The sequence below is a fragment of the Haematobia irritans genome, chromosome 1, assembly GCF_050003625.1.
Source record: "Haematobia irritans isolate KBUSLIRL chromosome 1, ASM5000362v1, whole genome shotgun sequence".
Taxonomy (NCBI): Eukaryota; Metazoa; Arthropoda; class Insecta; order Diptera; family Muscidae; genus Haematobia; species Haematobia irritans.
Genome location: NC_134397.1, coordinates 10,388,174 through 10,400,223, shown reverse-complemented (window position 1 = coordinate 10,400,223; position 12,050 = coordinate 10,388,174). Strand labels below are relative to the sequence as shown.

General features: G+C 33.6%; 1 protein-coding gene across 1 annotated transcript in view; it reads right to left on the bottom strand.

Annotated features, from left to right (window-relative positions):
• plh (pasang lhamu) overlaps nt 1-11,803 on the bottom strand; it is an 83,614-nt gene extending 71,811 nt beyond the window's left edge. The window contains exon 1 of the mRNA XM_075289184.1: nt 11,432-11,803. The gene's annotated coding sequence lies outside the window, so the exon portion shown is untranslated. The remainder of the gene's footprint in view (nt 1-11,431) is intronic.
• Nucleotides 11,804-12,050: the final 247 nt, after the last annotated feature.

Sequence of the window (12,050 nt, the reverse complement as noted above, 5' to 3'; positions counted from 1 at the left end):
AGGTTTGTCCCAAATACATACATTTACGTATCACTCGATCTGGACAGAATTTGATAGACTTCTACAAATTTTATAGACTCAAAATTTAAGTCTGCTAATGCACTAGGATGGAACACAATGTTAGTAAAAAATATGGGAAACATTTAAATCTGAAGCAATTTTAAGAAAACTTCGCAAAAGTTTATTTATGATTTATCGCTCGATATATATGCATTAGAAGTTTAGGAAAATTAGAGTCATTTTTACAACTTTTCGACTAAGCAGTGGCGATTTTACAAGGAAAATGTTGGTATTTTGACCATTTTTGTCGAAATCAGAAAAACATATATATGGGAGCTATATCTAAATCTGAACCGATTTCAACCAAATTTGGCACGCATAGCTACAATGCTAATTCTACTACCTGTGTAAAATTTCAACTAAATCGGAGTTAAAAATTGGCCTCTACGATCATATGAGTGTAAATCGGGCGAAAGCTATATATGGGAGATATATCTAAATCTGAACCGATTTCAACAAAATTTGGCACGCATAGCTACAATGCTAATTCTACTCCCTGTGCAAAATTTCAACTAAATCGGAGCAAAAAATTGGCCTCTGTGGTCATATGAGTGTAAATCGGGCGAAAGCTATATATGGGAGATATATCTAAATCTGAACCGATTTCAACAAAATTTGGCACGCATAGCTACAATGCTAATTCTACTCCCTGTGCAAAATTTCAACTAAATCGGAGCAAAAAATTGGCCTCTGTGGGCAAATGAGTGTAAATCGGGCGAAAGCTATATATGGGAGCTATATCTAAATCTGAACCGATTTGGCTGATATTTTGCAAGTTTTTCGAGACTCATAAAATATTCGGATGTACGGAATTTGAGGAAGATCGGTTGATATACACGCCAATTATGACCAGATCGGTGAAAAATATATATGGCAGCTATATCTAAATCTGAACCGATCAATAGGGATCGTCTTTGAGCCGAAACAGGACCCTATACCAAATTTTAGGACAATCGGACTAAAACTGCGAGCTGTACTTTGCACACAAAAATACATCAACAGACAGACGGACAGACAGACAAACGGACAGGCAGACAGACAGACAGACGGACATCGCTAAATCGACTCAGAATTTAATTCTAAGACGATCGGTATACTAAACGATGGGTCTCAGGCTTTTCCTTCTTGGCGTTACATACAAATGCACAAACTTATTATACCCTGTACCACAGTAGTGGTGAAGGGTATAAAAACGAATCTGTGCCAAATTGCAGGACGATAGGTTAGGTGGCAGCCCGATATATCAGGCTAACTTAGACTATTCAGTCCATTGTGGACGATAGCGCCATTATTGAAAGCTGTAGCGTGATTACAACAGACAGACGGACATCCCAGCAAAAAAAAAAACGTCACCAAAAAAGTAATGAAAATCTTCTCTTTGAATCCGTAAGTGGTGCAAAATTGACGCAGAAGCGATGAATTTAACATGGGCTTGTACTAGGACGGAAGTCCTTCATTTCAACAGCCGTTGCACTGAATTTGCATCACTTCTTTAGGTATGATCCGAATACAATGGTTTGAATGTAGATTAAAAAATTCTGTGATATTTTGTCAAATAAATAATTTTTATAATTTTTTATAATTTTTAATGGATTCTAACGCTTGTCGGAAACGTTTGATCTCAAATATTTTCAAAAATTCACATTTTTTTTTAGATTGGATTTAGCATTTTTTTCGACAAAATTTAAATGAGTTGTACCATTTTATGAATTCTTACTCTGTTTTTAAACTATTTCAAGCAAAAAAAGTTAAAGTTACTCATTAAAAGTATGAAAAAACCAAGTTAAAAAAAATTGAATGAAAAGAACTTCCTGGGTAGTTAAAATAAAGAACATCATTGGAAGTGCATCTTCTGGATGTGCTTTTAAAGTTGTGCCTTTGTAAGTACTTCCAGATTTTTTTTGCTGGGATGCTTATATCGTCTTAGAATGTCTCCCTGATCAAGAACATATATACTTTATATAGTCGGAAATCGATATTTCGATGTGTTACAATCGGAATGACAAATTCATTATACCGCCACTGCCATTCTATGGTAGTGGATATACAAAAATTTCATATGAAATCTAAATTACTGTAAATTATTCAATAAAAGACATCGACATTTTTATGAGCAAACAAAAGAAAAATAATTAATGATGAAAATATGTATCTACAGACTTTTATCCTTAACCCTTTCTCTACCGAAATAAACCTAATGTTAAAAGCTTTAATTTTTATACCCTCCATCATAGGATGGGGGTATATTAACTTTGTCATTCCGTTTGTAACACATCGAAATATTGCTCTAAGACCCCATAAAGTATATATATTCTGGGTCGTGGTGAAATTCTGAGTCGATCTAAGCATGTCCGTCCGTCCGTCCGTCCGTCCGTCTGTTGAAATCACGCTAACTTCCGAACGAAACAAGCTATCGACTTGAAACTTGGCACAAATAGTTGTTATTGATGTAGGTCGGATGGTATTGAAAATGGGCCATATCGGTCCACTTTTACGTATAGCCCCCATATAAAGGGACCCTCAGATTTGGCTTGTGGAGCCTCTAACAGAAGCATATATCATCCGATCCGGCTGAAATTTGGTACATGGTGTTGGTATATGGTCTCTAACAACCATGCAAAAATTGGCCCACATCGGTCCATAATTATATATAGCCACCATATAAACCGATCCCCAGATTTGGCTTGCGGAGCCTAAAAGAGAAGCAAATTTCATCAGATCCGGCTGAAATTTGGTCTCCAACAACCATGCAAAAATTGGTCCACATCGGTCCATAATTATATATAGCCCCCATACAAACCGATCCCCAGATTTGGCTTGCGGAGCCTCAAAGAGAAGAAAATTTCATCCGATCCGGCTGAAATTTGGTACATGATGTTGGTATACGGTCTCTAACAACCATGCAAAAATTGGTCCATATCGGTCTTTAATTATATATAGCCCCCATATAAACCGATCCCCAGATTTGGCTTGCGAAGCCTCAAAGAGAAGCAAATTGCATCCGATCCGTCTGAAATTTGGTACATGGTGTTGGTATATGGTCTCTAACAATCATGCAAAAATTGGTCCACATCGGTCCTTAATTATATATAGCCCCCATATAAACCGATCCCCAGATTTGGCTTGCGGAGCATCAAAGAGAAGCAAATTTCATCCGATCCGGCTGAAATTCGGTACATGGTGTTGGTATATGGTCTCTAACAACCATGCAAAAATTGGTCCACATCGGTCCGTAATTATATATAGACCCCATATAAACCGATCCCCAGATTTGGCTTGCGAAGCCTCAAAGAGAAGCAAATTGCATCCGATCCGTCTGAAATTTGGTACATGGTGTTGGTATATGGTCTCTAACAACCGTGCAAAAATTGGTCCACACCGGTCCATAATTATATATAGCGCCCATATAAACCGATCCTTAGATTTGGGTTCCGGAGCCTCAAAGAGAAGCAAATTTCATCCGATCCGCCTGAAATTTGGTACATGATATTGGTATGTGGTCTCTAACAACCATGCAAAAATTGGTCCACATCGGTTCATAATTATATACAGCCCCCATATAAACCTATCCCCAGATTTGGCTTGCGAAGTCTCCAAAAGAAGCAAATTTTATCCAAACCGGTTGTAATTTGGAACATGGTGTTAGTATATGATCTTTAACAAGCGTGCCAGAATTGGTCCATATCGGTCCATAATTATATATAGCCCCCTTATAAACTGATCCCCCGATTTGGCTTGCGGAGCCTCTAAGAGAACCAAATTTCATCCGATCCGGCTGAAATTTGGTACATGGTGTAAGTATATGGTCTCGAACAACTATGCAAAAATTGGTCCACATCGGTTAATAATTCAATGATTAAAACCGCTATGTTCATCGTAATTAAACGAATAGTAAAAACATTTAGGTAATATGGGGAAAATTTGAAGCAGAACAAAAAGTGAAGCAGATTTTTGGAAGAAGGAGTGACGAAGTAAATTTTGTGAAAATGAAGCAAAATACTTCGATTGAAGTAGTAGCGGCAGCACTGGTACTAAGAGCATGTAGAAAAAACATGTAATTTTGAGGACCTACCTCTTGTCCATCTAATTCAAGAGCTGTATAAGTTTGTTCTGAGAACTTGATTCTTGAATTGTCACTAAATGGCCTTACAAAAATAAGCGCTATTTGGCCTATTATATCTATCAAAGTGTGAGAAAAAAATACAAAAAAACAGGAAAAAATCTGGAATAAATAATAATCAGATTTTCTAACGTTAGGTTCTGTTTTAAACTTCTTCTACTTTTCTTTTTTTCTAATGCCTATATGGCATTTAGCTTTCTGGAAACTTTAATTCATTAATATTCGCATTCGAACCTGCAAGTTCTTTAGAAAATTAGCAAACATTTCTAATGTAAAAAAAAAATCTTTCAGCTTAATATGACTACAAGCTTTATTCCTAAATTCCAAATTCAATTATCATTTTAGCATAACATTCATGGAATGTTCTCCCTCCCTTAATGCCACCAATTCACGCTACCAAAAAACCATAAAAATACCCAATGTATTAGTCATTTTACATAGTCTCACCATAATATGACACATTTTAAACATAACCATTTCTCATTAAAAATGTACGAATACATTTGGTTACGAATAATAAACAACTAAATAAAATTTAATAAAAATACATTGTCATTATTTGTGTGGTAAATTGCTGCATGGCTTTAGTTAGAAATTGCATTTCTCTTTGCTCTGAGTTCATACATACGAAAACAACGACAACACCAACAACAATAAGAACAAATTCAATGAGCTCTAATTAAATACGACAACTAAATGACTACTACCTGAATATTTATGTATATTTACTCATTCATTATTAGCACAAGTGCAGTGTGATTCTTTGCTGGGTGTGTGGGTGTGTGGGTGTGTGTGCACGAGAGTGCGGGTGAGAGAGTGAATTTGTGTTGTACAATAACAACATTAATTATAGGAATACTCTTAGAAGTAGTAGCACACCACGAATAGCAGCACAATAATGTATTTAAACATCAATTTAATATAAAACAAATAAGGAAAGTCCAAAGTCGGACGGGGCCGACTATATTATACCCTGCATTACATCCGTCAAATGTATTGGGGGCTATATATAAAAGTTTGTCCCAAACACATACATTTAAATATCACTCGATCTGGACAGAATTTGATAGACTTCTACAAAATCTATACACTCAAAATTTAAGTCGGCTAATGCACTAGGGTGGAACACAATGTTAGTAAAAAAATATGGGAAACGTTTAAATCTGAAGCAATTTTAAGGAAACTTCGAAAAAGTTTATTTATGATTAATCGCTCGAATATATGTATTAGAAGTTTAGGAAAATTAGAGTCATTTTTACAACTTTTCGACTAAGCAGTGGCAATTTTACAAGGAAAATGTTGGTATTTTGAACATTTTTGTCGAAATCAGAAAAACATATATATGGAAGCTATATCTAAATCTGAATCGATTTCAACTAAATATAACTGGGCGGTTCTCCATACAAGTTTATTAAACATTTTATAAATATGATCATATAAATAATAATCATACGCTATCAAGTCCCAAACATATTTAGTACTCCTACTACACCAGTATCCTTATAATTTAAAAGATAATTTGTATTATTGCATCAAATATTTATTCAGCTAGAATGATAAATATGAAAAATTCGATAAGTTATATAGATTGTCATTTGTCCATTATTTGGGATACTTATCTCTTATGTATTTGTTTTTTTTTTTCAAAATCCCCAAAAACCATAAAATTCGTCATCCCTACTTCCCTACTTATAGATATACAAACAGAACACAAATAGATCCAAGTAACTTTTCCCCAATGAATGCGGACACCATCTTTGTGAAGCTATGCAAATTGATTCACACGCGCATTCTATTGACAATCCTAAAACGTGGCTGCTCTCATTCCAAACGTCATTCATAGTTGAAAACAGAAAAACAGAAATGACGACCAAAAAACAACAAATACTAAATTGCATTACAATTGAATTTTTATTGCATTCGTATACTTGAAGGCGTCACAAAACATGAGAAAAAAAAAAGAAAGCTAAAAAAATGTTTTTGACTACCGCAACTACACACCAACATGACCCTAAAAAAGGCGAACTATTTTTTTTTAAGAAATTGCATAAAAAAGTAAGCAAAGAATAAAAAACCTATTCAATTTTCAAGTCGAGGAAATAGTAATGCAGAGTATTCGAATATTGCTGCTGAATGTATTCGATGATTTTGCATATCTGTGCATGCCTAATCAAAGTGAGTGACAGAAGAGCACAAAAACTATTGTCATGGAGAAGTGACATTTTTGTTGTTGAAAATAACGATGAATGGAAAACTACATATTAGGATATAACGAACACAAATATACAAGAAAAAATATTTGAATAATTTTTGGGATTAATTAAGGAATGAGTTATGGGATGAGAAAAATATGAGATATCCTTTAGAAGAATGCTAAAAAGTTCCTATAAGTGGCACTGTAATAATATATAATAGACTAACTTAGGATTTGAGTCCATATGATGCCATATTATTTAAATATAATTTTCTCATATAGGCATGTCCAATTTTAATCATTGAATAAATCCAATAATTATTTTATCTTAGACTAACTGGTGGTAGCTCTTTATCTAAAGGATATCTAAAAAAAAATTATCAAAATTAGCTTAAAAGTAAAAGAAAAGAAAATTTTATTCAATCACCTAGAAAAACCTGACCCATAACCCATGTGGGTTTCCTTCTCCAATTGGCGGATGAAAATCTTTTATAAGGTGCCCTTCAAGGTTCAATTCATATCGAATCATGAGAATTATTGTGTCCAAGTTCAACAATTCTTGATCGATATTTGTCCCTAAAAAGTACACATAATAATTGCAACATTTCACATCCGACCATTTATACAATTTCCAATTTTTCTTTCCACAACCAATATTTGGACATTAGTGTGTATGAGTGTTACTAATGTTGGATATTGGTGCGCATGATTATTATTAATTTTGAGTATTAGTGCGTATGAGTGTTAATAAATTTTGTCCAAACCGATTAAACCTAATATAACTCGGGGCATATCCACACAATTTTATTAAACATTTTAAAAATGTGTTCATGACTTCATAAGCTTGAAGATAAATAAAGGAAAATTGGAAATCATTTGTGGGAAAACCGATTTAATTGTATGTGGATGGGATAGTTTTATTTATATATTTATCTCAAAAATTCATAATGCAAAGCTCATAAGGTCAATTAAATTATATTACTTCCTAGTAAAAAAAGTGTCACCAAAAAAGTAGTGAAAATGCTCTTTTTGAATCTGGAAGTGGTTCAAACATGGCTTAGAGCGATGAATTTAACATGGGCTTATCATAGGATGGATTTTCACCATTTCAACAGCCATGGCACTGAATTTGCATCAATTCTTAAGTTGGGATCCGAATTAAGTGTTTTGGATATGAATTAAAAAATTGTCGGATATTTTGCCAAATACATAATTTTTATAATTTGTTTATGACTTTTAATGCATTTGCTGTATTAAAGCATGTCTGTAACGTTTTATCTTAAATATTTTCAAAAATTCTCAATTTTCCTAGAATGGATTTAGCATTTTTTCAACAAAATTTGAATTTTTATACCCTCCACCATAGGATGGGGAGTATATTAACTTTGTCATTCCGTTTGTAACACATCGAAATATTGATCTAAGACCCCATAAAGTATATATATTCTGGGTCGTGGTGAAATTCTGAGTCGATCTGAGCATGTCGGTCCGTCCGTCCGCCCGTCTGTTGAAATCACGCTAACTTCCGAACGAAACAAGCTATCGACTTGAAACTTGGCACAAGTAGTTGTTATTGATGTAGGTCGGATGGTATTGCAAATGGGCCATATCGGTCCACTTTTACGTATAGCCCCCATATAAACGGACCCCCCAATTTGGCTTGCGTGGCCTCTAAGAGAAACAATTTTCATCCGATCCGGCTGAAATTTGGTACATGGTGTTAGTATATGGTGTCGAACAATCATGCAAAAATTGGTCCATATCGGTCCATAATTATATATAGCCCCCATATAAACCGATCACCAGATTTGACCTCCGGAGCCTCTTGGAAGACCAAAATTCATCTGACGCAGTTGAAATTTGGTACGTGATGTTAATATATGGCCTCAAACACCCATGCAAAAATTGGTCGATATCGGTCCATAATTATATATAGGCCCCATATAAACCGATCCCCAGATTTGACCTCCGGAGCACCTTGGAAGAGCAAAATTCTTCCCATTCAGCTGAAATTTGGTACGTGATGTTAGTATATGGTATCCAACAACTATGCAGGAATTGGTTCCTATCAGTCCATAATTATATATAGATCCCATATAAACCGATCGCCAGATTTGACCTCCGGTGCCTTTTGGAGAAGCAAAATTCATCCGATCTGGTTGAAATTTGGTACGTGGTGGCCTTCTCTTAGAGGCTCCGCACGCCAAATCGTGGGATCGGTTTATATGGGGGCTGTATATAATTATGAACCGATGTGGACCAATTTTTGCATAGCTGTTAGAGACCATATACTTACACCATGTACCAAATCGGTTTATATGGGAGCTATATATAAGTATGGATCGATATGGACCAATTTTGACCAATGCATGGTTGTTAGAGACCATATTCTAACACTACGTACCAAATTTCAGCCGGATCGGATGAAATTGCTTCTCTTAGCGGCTCCGAAAGCCAAATCGGGGGATCGGTTCATATGGGGGCTGTATGTTATATCATTATGAACCGATGTGGACCAATTTTTGCATGGTTGGTAGAGATCATATGCTGATACAATTACCAAATTTCAGCCGGATCAGATGAAATTTGTTTCTCTTAGAGTCCCCGCAAGCCAAATTTGGGGGTCCGACCTACATCAATAACAACTATTTGTGCCAAGTTTCAAGTCGATAGCTTGTTTCGTTCGGAAGTTAGCGTGATTTCAACAGACAGACGGAAGGACGGACGGACGGACGGACATGCTCAGATCGACTCAGAATTTCACCACGACCCAGATAGAGTGATTTCAACCGACGGATGGAAGGACGGACGGACGGACATGCTCAGATCGACTCAGAATTTCACCACGACCCAGAATATTTATACTTTATGGGGTCTTAGAGCAATATTTTGATGTGTTACAAACGGAATGACAAAGTTTATATACCCCCATCCTATGGTGGAGGGTATAAAAAATGAATTAAAAGAACTTCCTGTGTACACAGAAAAAATTTCAAGACAATTTTTCCAATTAAAATTTTAATTGAGTTTTAAAAAATATGCAATTAAAAATTTAATTGATTCAACAAACTTTGTAATTGAAATAAAAACCAATCACAAACATTAATAGCATCAATTAATTTTTTAATTGGAACAATAAATTATTTTAATTGACTTTCAATTAATTTTTTAATTGATACTATCATTTCTGTTGTTGAAGACATATCAATTAAAACAATTAATTGGATCAATTAATTTCGTGATTGAATCAGAAATAAATTTTGTTGTGTGTAGTTAAAATAAAGAACATCAGATGGCGGACATTTTTCGAAGTGCTTTTAAAGTTGTGCCTTCCTTTTTTTGTGCTAGGTTATAACAAAAACCTGAGTAAATCATTCTTATGGTCTTATAGTGAGTACCCAGCCATAATCAAAAAATGATTTTATTTTTGATTCATTTGAACTTATTGTAGTTTATTTTATCATGGGAAAAACTGCTTAGTATATATTGTAAACAATTTTTGCCTCGATTACAGTTTCGTTTCAGATGAACGTTTCCTATTCGACTTTTCACACAATTTCCAAAGTTTTCTCACCAATAAATATATGAGTGTTATTAATATTTGGCTATTAGTGCGTATAAGTGTTAAGAATTCTGTATACTAGTGCGTATGAGTGTTATTGATATTTTTTTAAACCGATAAAGCTAATGTAACTCGGCGGATATCCATAAAATTTTATTAAACTTTTTTATAGGTCTGTACAAGACTCTAAAAGCTTTAAGGTAAATAAAGAAATATAGGGGAAAAGTTGTCGGAAATTCGATTTAATTGCATTATGGAATGGGTAGTTTTATATTTATTATATAAAATATTTAATTTCATTCATAATTTATCTGAACTTATTTTAGTTTATTTTAACTTGGGAGAAACTACCCTCGTATTTTTTTTTTTTTTGGTGCGGATCGGGTAAACAATTTTTGCCTAGATTGCAGTTTCTTTTCAGATTTTCTTTTTTTTGTATTTGTAGGTTGGTTACCCCACCCCACATACATATATGTAGGCGCACCTACCCAAATAAATGAAGAGGAAATTAATCAATATCCAAGCAAACCCATGCCAAGTATTTGTATGATTGATTAGAGTATGGTGAAGAATGCTGTTTTTCTTTTATCTTCCTAGTATGACAATTTTTTATCTTTTCTCTCATTATTGTAGAGACATCATCAATTTGTTTTAGTTTTCTTTGCTGCGCTGGCCATAAAACAATTTCAAGAACAGTAGATTTTGGTCTGTCTTCCAATGACCAATATAGAAGTGGAATAATTCGCTCCCCCCCTTTCCCCTTTCTATTACAATTTGTTTACTTGGGCAAATTGTTGAGCGTCTTTGAACACTTGTGTCATCATTAATTGACCAAATAAATCATGAGCATGGCACGTGATTTAATTTTAGAAACTAAAGCAAACCACAATAGGCTTCCCCTTCCCTATGAGGCTATTGGCCATAGAGAGCCATAGGCAGAAAATTATTTGGCCTTATATATTCTTTATGGGATTGGTCATTGGTATCTGGGGTCTATTGACTTGTGGCATTATATTTGCCCCTGGGTATCTTAAGACAGCAGCCATGTAGTTGACATGTATTTCATTAATGATTTGCAATTGTGTAATCACTAAGGAAGCAGTCATTAAATAAATGCTATGGCAAAAGCTAATTAATTTAATTGGCAATAAGATTTATGAAAAACTCACAGGGTTTTGAATACATAAAAAGAAAAAAATCATATATATAAAAACATAATATATATATATATATATAAAAATACAAACAAAAAATATTTTTTTGTTATACTTTTTTATAAAAAAAATTGTTTTTATAAATAAAAAAAAATTCAAAATATTTTAAAAATTATTTCAATTTTTTTTTTTGAATAAACTCTTCCGGTTGGCAAATAATTCACAAATATAATACATAGAAAAATACCAAAAAAAGTTCTTTTTTAATTTTTCTATAATTTTTTTTATAAATTTATAAAATTTTCAAAATATTTCAAAATTTATTTTTGAGCTATAATCACCTTTTTTTTGCAAATAAACACTTCCGGTTCCTCTAGAATGGGAAAAAATTTCACTTAGCCTTTGAAATTCAATATACACCAAATCTTTGTTTTGAACAAATTTTCACACTTATTTTATTTTTATTATTTTTTACCCTTTTGCGTAAATGAATTTTTGAATAATATAAAATTTCATTCATAGAATAAACCAAATGAGTTTCATCATCACCATCATCACTTATGACTCGTTGGGCAAATGCAAATAAAATTCTTGGGATTTTTTTTTTAATTTTTGTTGGTCGTAATTCCTTCACAATTCAATGAATAAATTGTCAACCAAACGAATCTTGTTAAAAAATCACATACCGCTCGCAACTTTTGCAATGAAACTAATTTAACCAAAAATTTCAATTCAATGTCAATGGCATGACTAGAAAATTTTGCAATTGCAAAGCAAAAATTTTGAGAGAAAAATTCTTACATGGTCTTAATGCATTGAGTACTCAGCCATGACGTTGTCTTTTAGTTTTCACACTATTTCGAAATGATTTCAAATATTTTGTAAAAATGATTTTGAGTATAAATCTAGGAGAGTGAGAGATGTTTTTCGCATAAGGAAGGAAGAAAATCAAAGGCAATA